We start from the raw sequence: 10,225 nt of genomic DNA on the forward strand, positions 1-10,225 counted from the left end.
CGAGGATGTGGAGAAACAGGAACCCTCTTGCACTGCTGGTGGGAATGCAAACTGGTGCAGCCGCTCTGGAAAACAGTATGGAGGTTCCTCAAAAAATTAAAAATAGAGCTACTCTATGACCCATCAATAGAACTACTAGGAATTTATCCAAAGGACACAGGAGTGCTGATGCATAGGAGTACATGTCCCCCAATGTTTGTAGCATTGCTTTCAACAATAGCCAAATTATGGATCAACTGATGAATGGATAAAGAAGATGTAGTTTGTATATACAATGGAATACTACTTGGCAGTGAGGAAAAATAAAATCATGCCATTTGCTGCAATGTGGATGGAACTGGAAGGTATTAGACTGACTGAAATAAGACAGTCAGAGAAAGACAAATATCATATGTTTTCATTCATATGTGGATCTTGAGAAACTTAACAGAAGACCATGGGGGAAGGGAAGGGGGGGAAATAGTTACAAACAGAAAGGGAGGGAGGCAAACCATAAGAGACTCTTAAACACAGAGAAAAATCTGAAGGTTGATAGGGAGGTGGGGGAGAGGGGAAAATGGGTGATGGGCATTGAGGAGGGCATTTGTTGGGATGAGCACTGGGTATTGTATGTAAGCAACAAACCACGGAAATCAACCGCATAAACCAAGAGCACACTTTACACACTGTATGTTAGCCAATTTGACAATAAATTATATTTAAAAAGATTACTGTAATAACTGGTATAGGAAAAAAAACAGTATAACTAACCCTCACTGAATCCAAAACAGTTTAGTATAGGGTTTTTTGGATTGTTTTGTTTTTTTTTTTATGTTTACCAGCTTATGAAAGGATGTGATAACTACGAATCAACAGCAAGATGAAGAGATACATAGGGTGAGGACCAAGGAAAAGAGTACACTGCCCTCTCCATACCTCTAAACCACAGTACTGCAACCAGCTACTCTGATGCCTAACTCAGTTGAGCCCCCAACTGAGGGCTCAGAATGGCTCAGTGCTCAGAATGGTCATAAAGAATAGAGGCTGACAGGGGTGCCTGGGTGACTCAGTTGGTTAAGCAATGGACTCTTAATTTAGCTCAGGTCATGATCTCACAGTAGTGAGCTCAAGCCCCATGTCCTGCTCTGGGATGAGTGTGGAGCCTGCTTGGGATTCTCTCTCTCCCTCTCTCTCTGCCCCTCCCCCACTTGCACTCTCTCTCTTTCTCTAAATAAATAAATAAACGTTAAAAAAAAAAGAGCGAGAATAGAGGCTGACACCATTTGTCAAGCAAACACTCTATTTTATTGGAAGTCCACATATACACATACATTGCACTTTACAAAAAAAGCATCTATCTGGATCTCTTGCTTCCCTCTAATTCAATATAGGAGGGTTCTAAGGGAAATAAGAGGACAATGTCCCCCTTCCAAATGCTGGGGCTGCCCTGTGCATCCCCAGGCCCCTGGCCCCATGCACAAGAGGTGGGGTTAGTGGAAACCCCGCTGGCAGCCAGCATGGGGCACCCAGAGCCTATCCAGAGCCCTCATCATCACCCCAGGAGAGGCCTCTGCCAGGACATGAACACACTGAAGCACAGCCTGAGCCCTAGTTGGACACAGAGACAGGCACCTGCCTCAGGAGGAGGAGACAGGGTACCCAGGTGGTTGTGGTCAGCCTCACTCAGGGTCAGGGTCAGGGTCAGGGTCAGTGACAGTCTGGGCTTCAGTCCCAGCTCCTCCTCCTCCAGGCAGGGTATGGAGGCCAGGCCTTGAAGAAGTTAGAAATGTAGGTAATGGTGAGGCCAGCCACCAGCATCCCCTGCAGGAGGCCAACGAGGACATAACTCGATTGGTGCTTATGGTCACACACACGGCTGTAGCCAACATAGGGTGCAAAGGCCACAAGGAAGAACTGCACTGTGGGCCCCAGAAGCTGTGCTCACTTGGGGCAGAGCCATGCCTGCCTGCGCATAGAGCACCACAAACATCCCAAAGGAGGAGTGTCCGGAGTAGAAAGACATTCTGGACTCGGTGATGTTACTAGGCTTTCCCTGCACATCTTCTCCACATGCAGGTAGACAGAGCAGTTGAAGTGGCTCAAGTCAGGGTCACACTTAGCCAGGAAGTTGGGCCACAGATGGCCTATCGTGACCTTGGCCAGGTCTGCCAGTGACTGACTCATTGCAGCCCTGAACAGGAACTTTCTCAGCACCTTATAGAAGTCAGCCACTCTGTTGTTGAAGTTGGAGTGGGAATAGAGGCAGTCTGTGTGCACCAGGCAGGCCTCCTTGGTTGAGACAAGGATGATGGTGGCTGTGATGGTGACCTCTGGCCATGAACTCATGGGTGATGGTGTCTGGACAGTAGGGGTACTGGATGGAGTCTTCTCTGCAGTAGAGGCCGTGCTTATATGGGGCGTTCACAAGAGTCAGGATGGCAAAAGGCAAAGAGGCCCCATTCCATGCCACCTCCATGACCCCCGATGCCAGTCCCAGTGCATCCCATAGCACTCTGACCGGCCACAGGGTCACATGGCTGCTGAGCCAGTAGTATATGCTTTTACATATTTAAAACCAAATGGAATTTAAAACTCTGGTATCTGTAGAACAATGAACAAACCATACTTATTCATTAAACATGTATTTCCATTAGAAGTATGTGCCAGGCAATGTGTTAGGTGTGTAAGAACTAGGTATACAGTGGGAGAAAAGATAAACTTGCTTCAGAAGATGGCAGAGGAGGAAGATCCTGAGCCACCTCTTCCTACAGACACACCAAGGCTACACCTTCATACAGAACACCTTGCTCCGAGAAAACACCTGAAGACAATTAAAAAAACAGTGGTGCTGGTAGGCACCGCTTTTCTTGCCCTCCTTCAGCCTTCCTGGCCAGACACTGGTAGGCACCAATTATGACACTCTCCATCACCTTGTTAGCACCACTGGCCCTGCCCTGGCATTCCCCTGTGGACCCATCCTGCCCAACATGCCCACTGTAGGTACCCCTCCAAAGAGGCTCCCATCCTGCCACACCCAACAGGCAGCCTTGGCCAGGACCAGTACCCCTCAAAGGTGACACCTGCCCCAGAGAGGAAGAGCAACAGTAATGGCCTGGCCTCATGGTCGGACCATACCATGGGCTAACGCCACCTACTCTCATGCCTGCAGCAGCCATAACTGGGCCTCTAAGCCGTCCAGGCCGGGGCCAGTCCTGCCCACCAGTGTGCCTGCAGCAATCAGCCCAACCACAACAGGAGGGCTCACGCAGCTCATATAGGAAACACTCCTGGAATGCTTCATTCTGGTGACTGGGAGGATTGGGCTTCTGGGCCCCACCAGACTCCTATGTAAGGCCACCACCTTCGAGACCAAGAAACATAGCCAACCTACCTAGTACATAGATATCAACAGTACAAGTCAGACAAAATAAGGAGACAGAAGAATATGTTCCAAATGAAAAAAAAAGAAGACCGGAAAAAAAAGAAGACCAAAAAAAAAAAAAAAAAAAAAAAGAAGACCATGGAAAACAAAACAAAACAAAACAAAAAAAAACCCACAAACAACAACAACAACAAAAACCTAAATGAAACGAGTTCAAAGTAATGGTCATAAAAATGTTCACTAAACTTGGGAGAATAGATGAATTCAGTGAGATATTCAAGAAGAGATAGAAAATATAAAAAATAACCAATCAGAGCTGAAGAATACAATAACTGAAATGAAAAATATACTAGAATCCACAGCAGATTAGAAGGATGCAGAAAAACAGATCAGTGATCTAAAAGTCTATGTAATGGAAATCATCCAAGCTGAACAGCACAAAGAGAAAAGAATTTTTATTATGTTTTAACATTTTAATTTATTTTTGAGAGACAGAGCACGAGTAGGGGAGGGACAGAGAGACAGGGAGACAGGGAGACACAGAATCCGAAGCAGGCTCCAGGCTCTGAGCTGTCAGCACCAAGCCCTCTGAGGGGCTCGAACTCACAAATCGCAAGATCATGACCTGAGACGAAGTTGGAAGCTTTAACCAACTGAGCCACCCAGGTGCCCTTAGAGAAAAGAATTTTTTAAAAAATGAGGATAGGTTAAGGGACCTCTGGTACAACATCAAGTGTATTACCATTCTCATTTTAGGAAGTACAGAGAGCCCTACACAATCATGAACCCAAAAAGACCCACACCAAGACACCTAATAATTAAAATATCAAAAATTATAATGAGAGAATCTTAAAAGCAGCAAGAAAATGTAAATAGTTACATACAAAGAAGCATCCATAAGGCTATCTGCTGATTTTCAGCAGAAATTTTACAGGCCAGAGGGAGTGTCATGATATATTCAAAGTGCTACAAACCCACAACCAAAAATACCCTACCCAGCAAATTTTTCATTCAGAATTGAAGGAGAGACAAAGTGTGTCCCAGACAAATAAAAGTTAAAGAAGTTTAACACCACTAAACCGGCCTTATAAAAAATGATAAAGGGACTTCTTTAAGCAGAAAAGGAAAGGAAGTAAGAAAATTATGAAAGAAAAAAATCCACTGGTAAAAGCAAACATATAGTAAAGGCAGTAGATTAACCACTTATAAAGTTAATATGAGGGTTAAAAAACAAAAGCAGTAAAACCAACTGTATCTACAATAATTAGTCAAGGGATACACAAAATGAAAAGATATAAAATATGATATGTATATGTAAAATTATAGTGCTTTTAGAATGTGTCTGAGCTTACATGACCATCAACTTAAAATAGACTGCTATATAATAGGACATTACATATAAACCTCATGGTAACCACAAAACAAAAACCTATAATAGATCCACAAAAAGTAAAGAGAAAGGAATCCAAGCATAACGCTAAAGAAAGTCATCAAATCACACACATACAAAATACAAAAATAAACACAACATACAAAAATAAAGCCAAATGGATTAAAGACCTTTATACCTAAAGGTATAAACTTAGACCTTATATAAAGATACAAGACCTGAAACCATGGAACTCCTAAAAGAAAACATAGGCAGTAAACATTCTTGAACATTGGTCTTACCATTGTTTTTTTGGATCTGTCTTCTCATGCAAGGGCAACAAAAGCAAAAATAAACTGCTGGGACTACATCAAACTAAAAAGTTTTGCAAGTGAAGAAAACCATCCACAAAATGAAAAGACTACCTACTAAACAGAAAAAAATATTTGCAAATGACACATCTAATAAAGCGTTAATATCCAAAATATATTAGGAACTCATACAACTCAACATCCCCCAAAAAACCAATCTGATTAAAAAAAATGTGGAGGATCTTGACAGACATTTTTCCAGAAAAGAAATACAGATGGCAAACAGACACATTGAAAAGATGCTCAACATCACTAATCATCAGGGAAATGTAAATTAAAACCACAATAAGATATTACCTCATACCAATCAGAACAGCTAGTGTCAAAAAGAGAAGAAATAACAAGTGTTGGTGAGTATGTGGAGAAAATGGAACCCTCATGCACTGTTGGTGGGAATTTAAATTGGTACAGCCATTATGAAAACAGTACAGAGGTTATTCAAAAAATTAAAAATAGAAATACCATATGATCCATCAATTCTACTTCTGTATATTTCCCAGGTGAAAATGGAAACACTAATTTGAAAAAATATATGCACTCGATGTTTACTACAGCATTATTTACAATAGCTAAGATATGGAAGCTACCTAAGCCTCCATCAATAGAAAATGGATAAAGACCAGGTGGTACATATATACAATGGAATATTACTCAGCCATATAAAAGAATGAGGTCTTATCATTTATGACAACGTGGATGGAGCCAGAGGGTATTATACTAAGTGAAATAAGTCAGACAGAGAAAGACAAATATCATATGATTCCATTTACACTTGGAACCTAAAACAAAACAAAACAAAAACAAACTCATAAATACAGAGAACAAACTGGTGTTTACCAAGGGGATGGTGAAATGGGTAGAATAGATGAAAGGCATTCAGAGGTACAACTTTGCAGTTATAAAGGAGATAAGTCACAGGTATGTCAAGTACAGCACAGAGAATATAGTTAATAATGCTATAGTAATGTTTTATGATGATAGACTGTAACTACATTAATCATGATGAGCATCTCTTGATATACATAAATGTCAGATCATTGTGTTATACACATAAAACTACTATAATATTATCTGTCAACTATATTTCAATAAATAAAAACAAACTCAGTTTCATACCATATTGTGGTATGAACCAGCCCTGTGCATATCCTGAAGCATTGTCAGAAATAAACTAGAATTATTGCATGTGAATAAATAATAAGCAAATAAGTTAACTGTACTTCTACTCAAATTTTTATTACTAAGTGAATTTTTCCTTTCAATAAGGGCTAAGTGACTAACATGCATTATCTCATCAGCATATTCAAATTTCACAAAATCATCACTCACTGTGATATATAGTTTGATACTTATAAATAAAATATAAAATAAGAAGAACAGTAATAGACGAGAAGACTTATCTTCTTTCCTGTTAGTGTTTCAGTCATAGATGTGACCTCTGGATACTAAGGACATTTTTTAAAAGTCTCTGGTCTTATTTTGAATTACAAAATTAACAAATCAATTTTAAAAAATCATTAATACCAACTTCCTTAAAAATGAGATGTTTTAGGGACACCTAGGTAGCTCAGTCGGTTAGGCATCCGACTTTGATTCAGGTCATGATCTCAGTGTTTGTGGGTTTAAGCACCACATCAGGCTCTGTGCTGACAGTTTGGAGCCTGGTGCCTACTTCAGATTCTGTGTCTCTCTCTTTCTCTGCCCCTCCCCTGCTTGTGCTCTGTCTCTCCCTCTCTTAAACATACATAAAAAAAATTTTTTTGGGGGGGGGCGCCTGGGTGGCTCAGTCCGTTAAGCGTCCGACTTCAGCTCAGGTCACGATCTCGCGGTCCGTGAGTTCGAGCCCCGCATCGGGCTCTGGGCTGATGGCTCAGAGCCTGGAGCCTGCTTCCGATTCTGTGTCTCCCTCTCTCTCTGCCCCTCCCCTGTTCATGCTCTGTCTCTCTCTGTCTCAAAAATAAATAAAACGTTAAAAAAAATTAAAAAAAATTTTTTTTTTAAATGAGATGTTCTTATTTCATAACCTACGGTTCCAGGGGCACCTGGGTGGCTCAGTGGTTGGGTGGCTGACTACAGCTCAGGTCATGATCTTGCCGGCTGTGAGCTCCAGCCCTGCGAAGGGCTCTGTGCTGACAGCTCAGAGCCTGGAGCCTGCTTCCATTTCTGTGTCTCCCTCTCTCTGTCTCTCTCTCTCTCTCAAAAATAATAAACATTAAAAAAAAAATTTAAACATAACCTATGGCTCCAATCATGTCCACATTCTTCAGTCCTTCCTTTCGAACAGATGACAATTTAGGGGACAAGGGAAGGGAGCATGAACGTGTCAAGTGGAATAGAACTGAATTTAATATTTGCAGAATTGGACTTCCTTGCAGATGCTCATCTGCTGTTACTCTAGGCCAAGGTTCAGCGGACTTTTGCTATAAAGGGCCCAGACAGTAAATGTTTTGGGCTTTGTGGGCCAGGTAGTCTCTGTCCTGATGGGGTTCAGGACACAATGCTCTAAAATACGGCGCCTTGGCCTATCAAATATCTTAAGCTGAAGACATAATTTAAAAAATGGCAAGAGCAGGAAGGTCCCTCAGATCTCCCCCCACTTGTATTTCTTTCATGAAACGGTCATAAAATTTATTTCCAGGAGGAAAGGAGACATTCTTATCACCAGCAGCAGGGAATGTAGGACCAAGAAGCCTGTATACATAAACCTTGTTAAACTAACTCTTACCTTCCTAGTTACTTCTTCCCCCTTTACCACCTCTAGCCAAGCATCTCTGTCTCCTCAATTCTTCACAAATTTACTGGGTTTTTGTCTCAAAGTTGTAAAGTCTTCCTACTCTGGTCACGCCGGGTCTTCATTCTCCTGTGAAATCTTCCATGTAAAGATTCGATAAAGCCTGTATGATTTTCTCCTGTTAATCTATTAATCCTAACAAACATCAGTTTAATTTGCAGACCTAATCAGGGACCCTAAGAAGGTCAAAGAAAACTTCTTCCTTCCCTACCATCAAAATGGCTTAACCCTGCTCTTGTAGCACAGAAGCAGCCATCGTCTATATATAAACAAATGGCCATGACTATTTTTCAATAAAATGTTTTTTACTGACACTAAAAATTTAATGTTATATAATTTTCACACATCATGAAATCCTCTTCTTCTTCTTCTTCTTTTTTTTTTTTCAATCCTTTAAAAATGTAAAATCCATTCTTCGCTGGCAGGCCTTATAAAGATCAGGCGGTAGGCAGATGACCATGGCCCTAAGTTGGTGGCCTCTGCTCTAGGCCAGCACTTGATACTTAGAATCTGTTGCTTCTCTGGAGTCCTGGAATTGAGGGCTAGGGAATAGTGGAAGGAATCCAAGATATTTGGAAACAAAACATCATAGTGTTACTTTTCTGAAAACAAATTTAAGGGGTACCTGGGTGGCTTGGTTGGTTGAGCAACCAACTTTTTTTTTTTTTTTTTTTGCAAGCGTCTCTCTTTTTTTAATGTTCCTGAATTTTATTTTATTTTATTGTTTATTTATAGATAGCTTCTTAGCCTTTTGGCTAAGATCAAGTGTATTTATTTATTCTGACTGGGGCGGGGGGGGGGGGAGGGACAGAGAGAATCCCAAGCAGGCTCCTTGCTGTTAGCAAAGAGCCTGACATGGGCTCTATCTCAGGAACCATGAGATCATGACTTGAGTCGAAATCGAGAGTTGGACGCTTAACCAGCTGAGCCCCAGGTGCCCCTTAAGCATCTGACTCTTGATTTCAGTTCAGGTCATGATCCCAGGGTCATGGGATTGAGCCCAGCATTGGGCTCCTTGCTGAGTATGGCATCTGCTTGCAATTCTCTCTCTCTCTCTCTCTCTCTCTCTCTCTCTCTCCCCCTCTCACCTGCTCTCACTTCTGATCTCTCTCCTTCAAAAAACAAATAAAATTTAAGCAGCTTCATTAATCCAAAAGGTTACTATCATAACACCTGTTTTTAAACCAAGTTTAGAAAGCATTTAAAGAAATAATGAGTTTTTAAAAGGCAGCTCTAGGGGCATCTGGGTGGCTTAGTTGGTTAAGCATGGGACCCTCGATCTCTGCTCAGGTCAAGATGTCACAGTTTTGTGAGTTCAAGCTCTGAGTCAGGCTCTATGCTGACCTCGAGGTGCCTGCTTGGGATTCTCTCCCTCTCTCCCCGGTTTGTGCTGTTTCTGTCCCTCTCAAAGTAAATAAATAAACTTAAAATAATAATAACAATAAAATAAAAGTCAGTTCTGAATGAAAGAGCTGTTCATTCTTCCCCATTTTTCTTGCTGGACATGGGGGAATAGTCATTAAAAAATAAAAACAAAAACAAAACTTTCCCTAATTAATAGGTAAGAAATTCCATATCCTTGTTATTTTCATTTAATTTTCTTAATTACTACTCATATGGAATTTTTTCCTACTCATAAGCCATTTATATTTCTCTTTTTGTTAATTGCTCATTGCCTTTTGCCCATTTTTCTATTAAAATATGTTTTTTTCTAATTTATTGTGAGATCTTCATGTTGCCATTAACCTTTTATCTCTGTAAGTGACAAGCATTTCCCTATTCTCCCTTGCTCTTTTATTTTGTGTAGGATGTTTATGATAGTTCATCTTATTATAGTCAAAAGCAATCTTTCCTTTTACATTTTCTTTTTTAAGTTTTTTTAATACTTATTTATTTTTCAGAGAGATACAGAGAGGCAGAGTGCAAGCGGAGAGGGACAGACAGAAAGGGAGACACAGAATCCAAAGCAGGTGCCAGGCTCTGAGCTGTCAGCACAAAGCTAGATGCGGGGCTCGAACTCACAAACCATGAGATCATGACCTGAGCCGAAGTCAGATGTTCAAATGACTGAGTCACCCAGGCGCCCCACATTTTCTCTTTTTTATGTTTAAAATGAACTTCCCCATTTCAAGATCACATAAATATTCAATTATATTTTCTACTATTTGGGGAACTGCATTCTTTAATGTTAAGCTGCTAGGATTTGGAATTTAGCTTGGTGTATATGCTGGGGAGCTACAGTAATATTTTCCCAGATAGCTCACCTATTTTCCTCTCAGGATTGCCCCACTTGGGAGAGGGCTCACATTCCTCTCAATTCCTAATTGTTCCCT

The 10,225-nt window shown here is 40.9% G+C and overlaps 1 pseudogene; it reads right to left on the reverse strand.

Moving 5' to 3' along the window:
* Positions 1 to 1,616: 1,616 nt before the first annotated feature.
* Positions 1,617 to 2,455, reverse strand: LOC124503912 (phospholipid phosphatase 2-like; annotated as a pseudogene).
* Positions 2,456 to 10,225: the final 7,770 nt, after the last annotated feature.

The sequence above is a fragment of the Lynx rufus genome, unplaced genomic scaffold, assembly GCF_022079265.1.
Source record: "Lynx rufus isolate CCGP_SWC_20201006 ecotype Redwood Valley unplaced genomic scaffold, mLynRuf1.p SCAF_8, whole genome shotgun sequence".
NCBI lineage: Eukaryota > Metazoa > Chordata > Mammalia > Carnivora > Felidae > Lynx > Lynx rufus.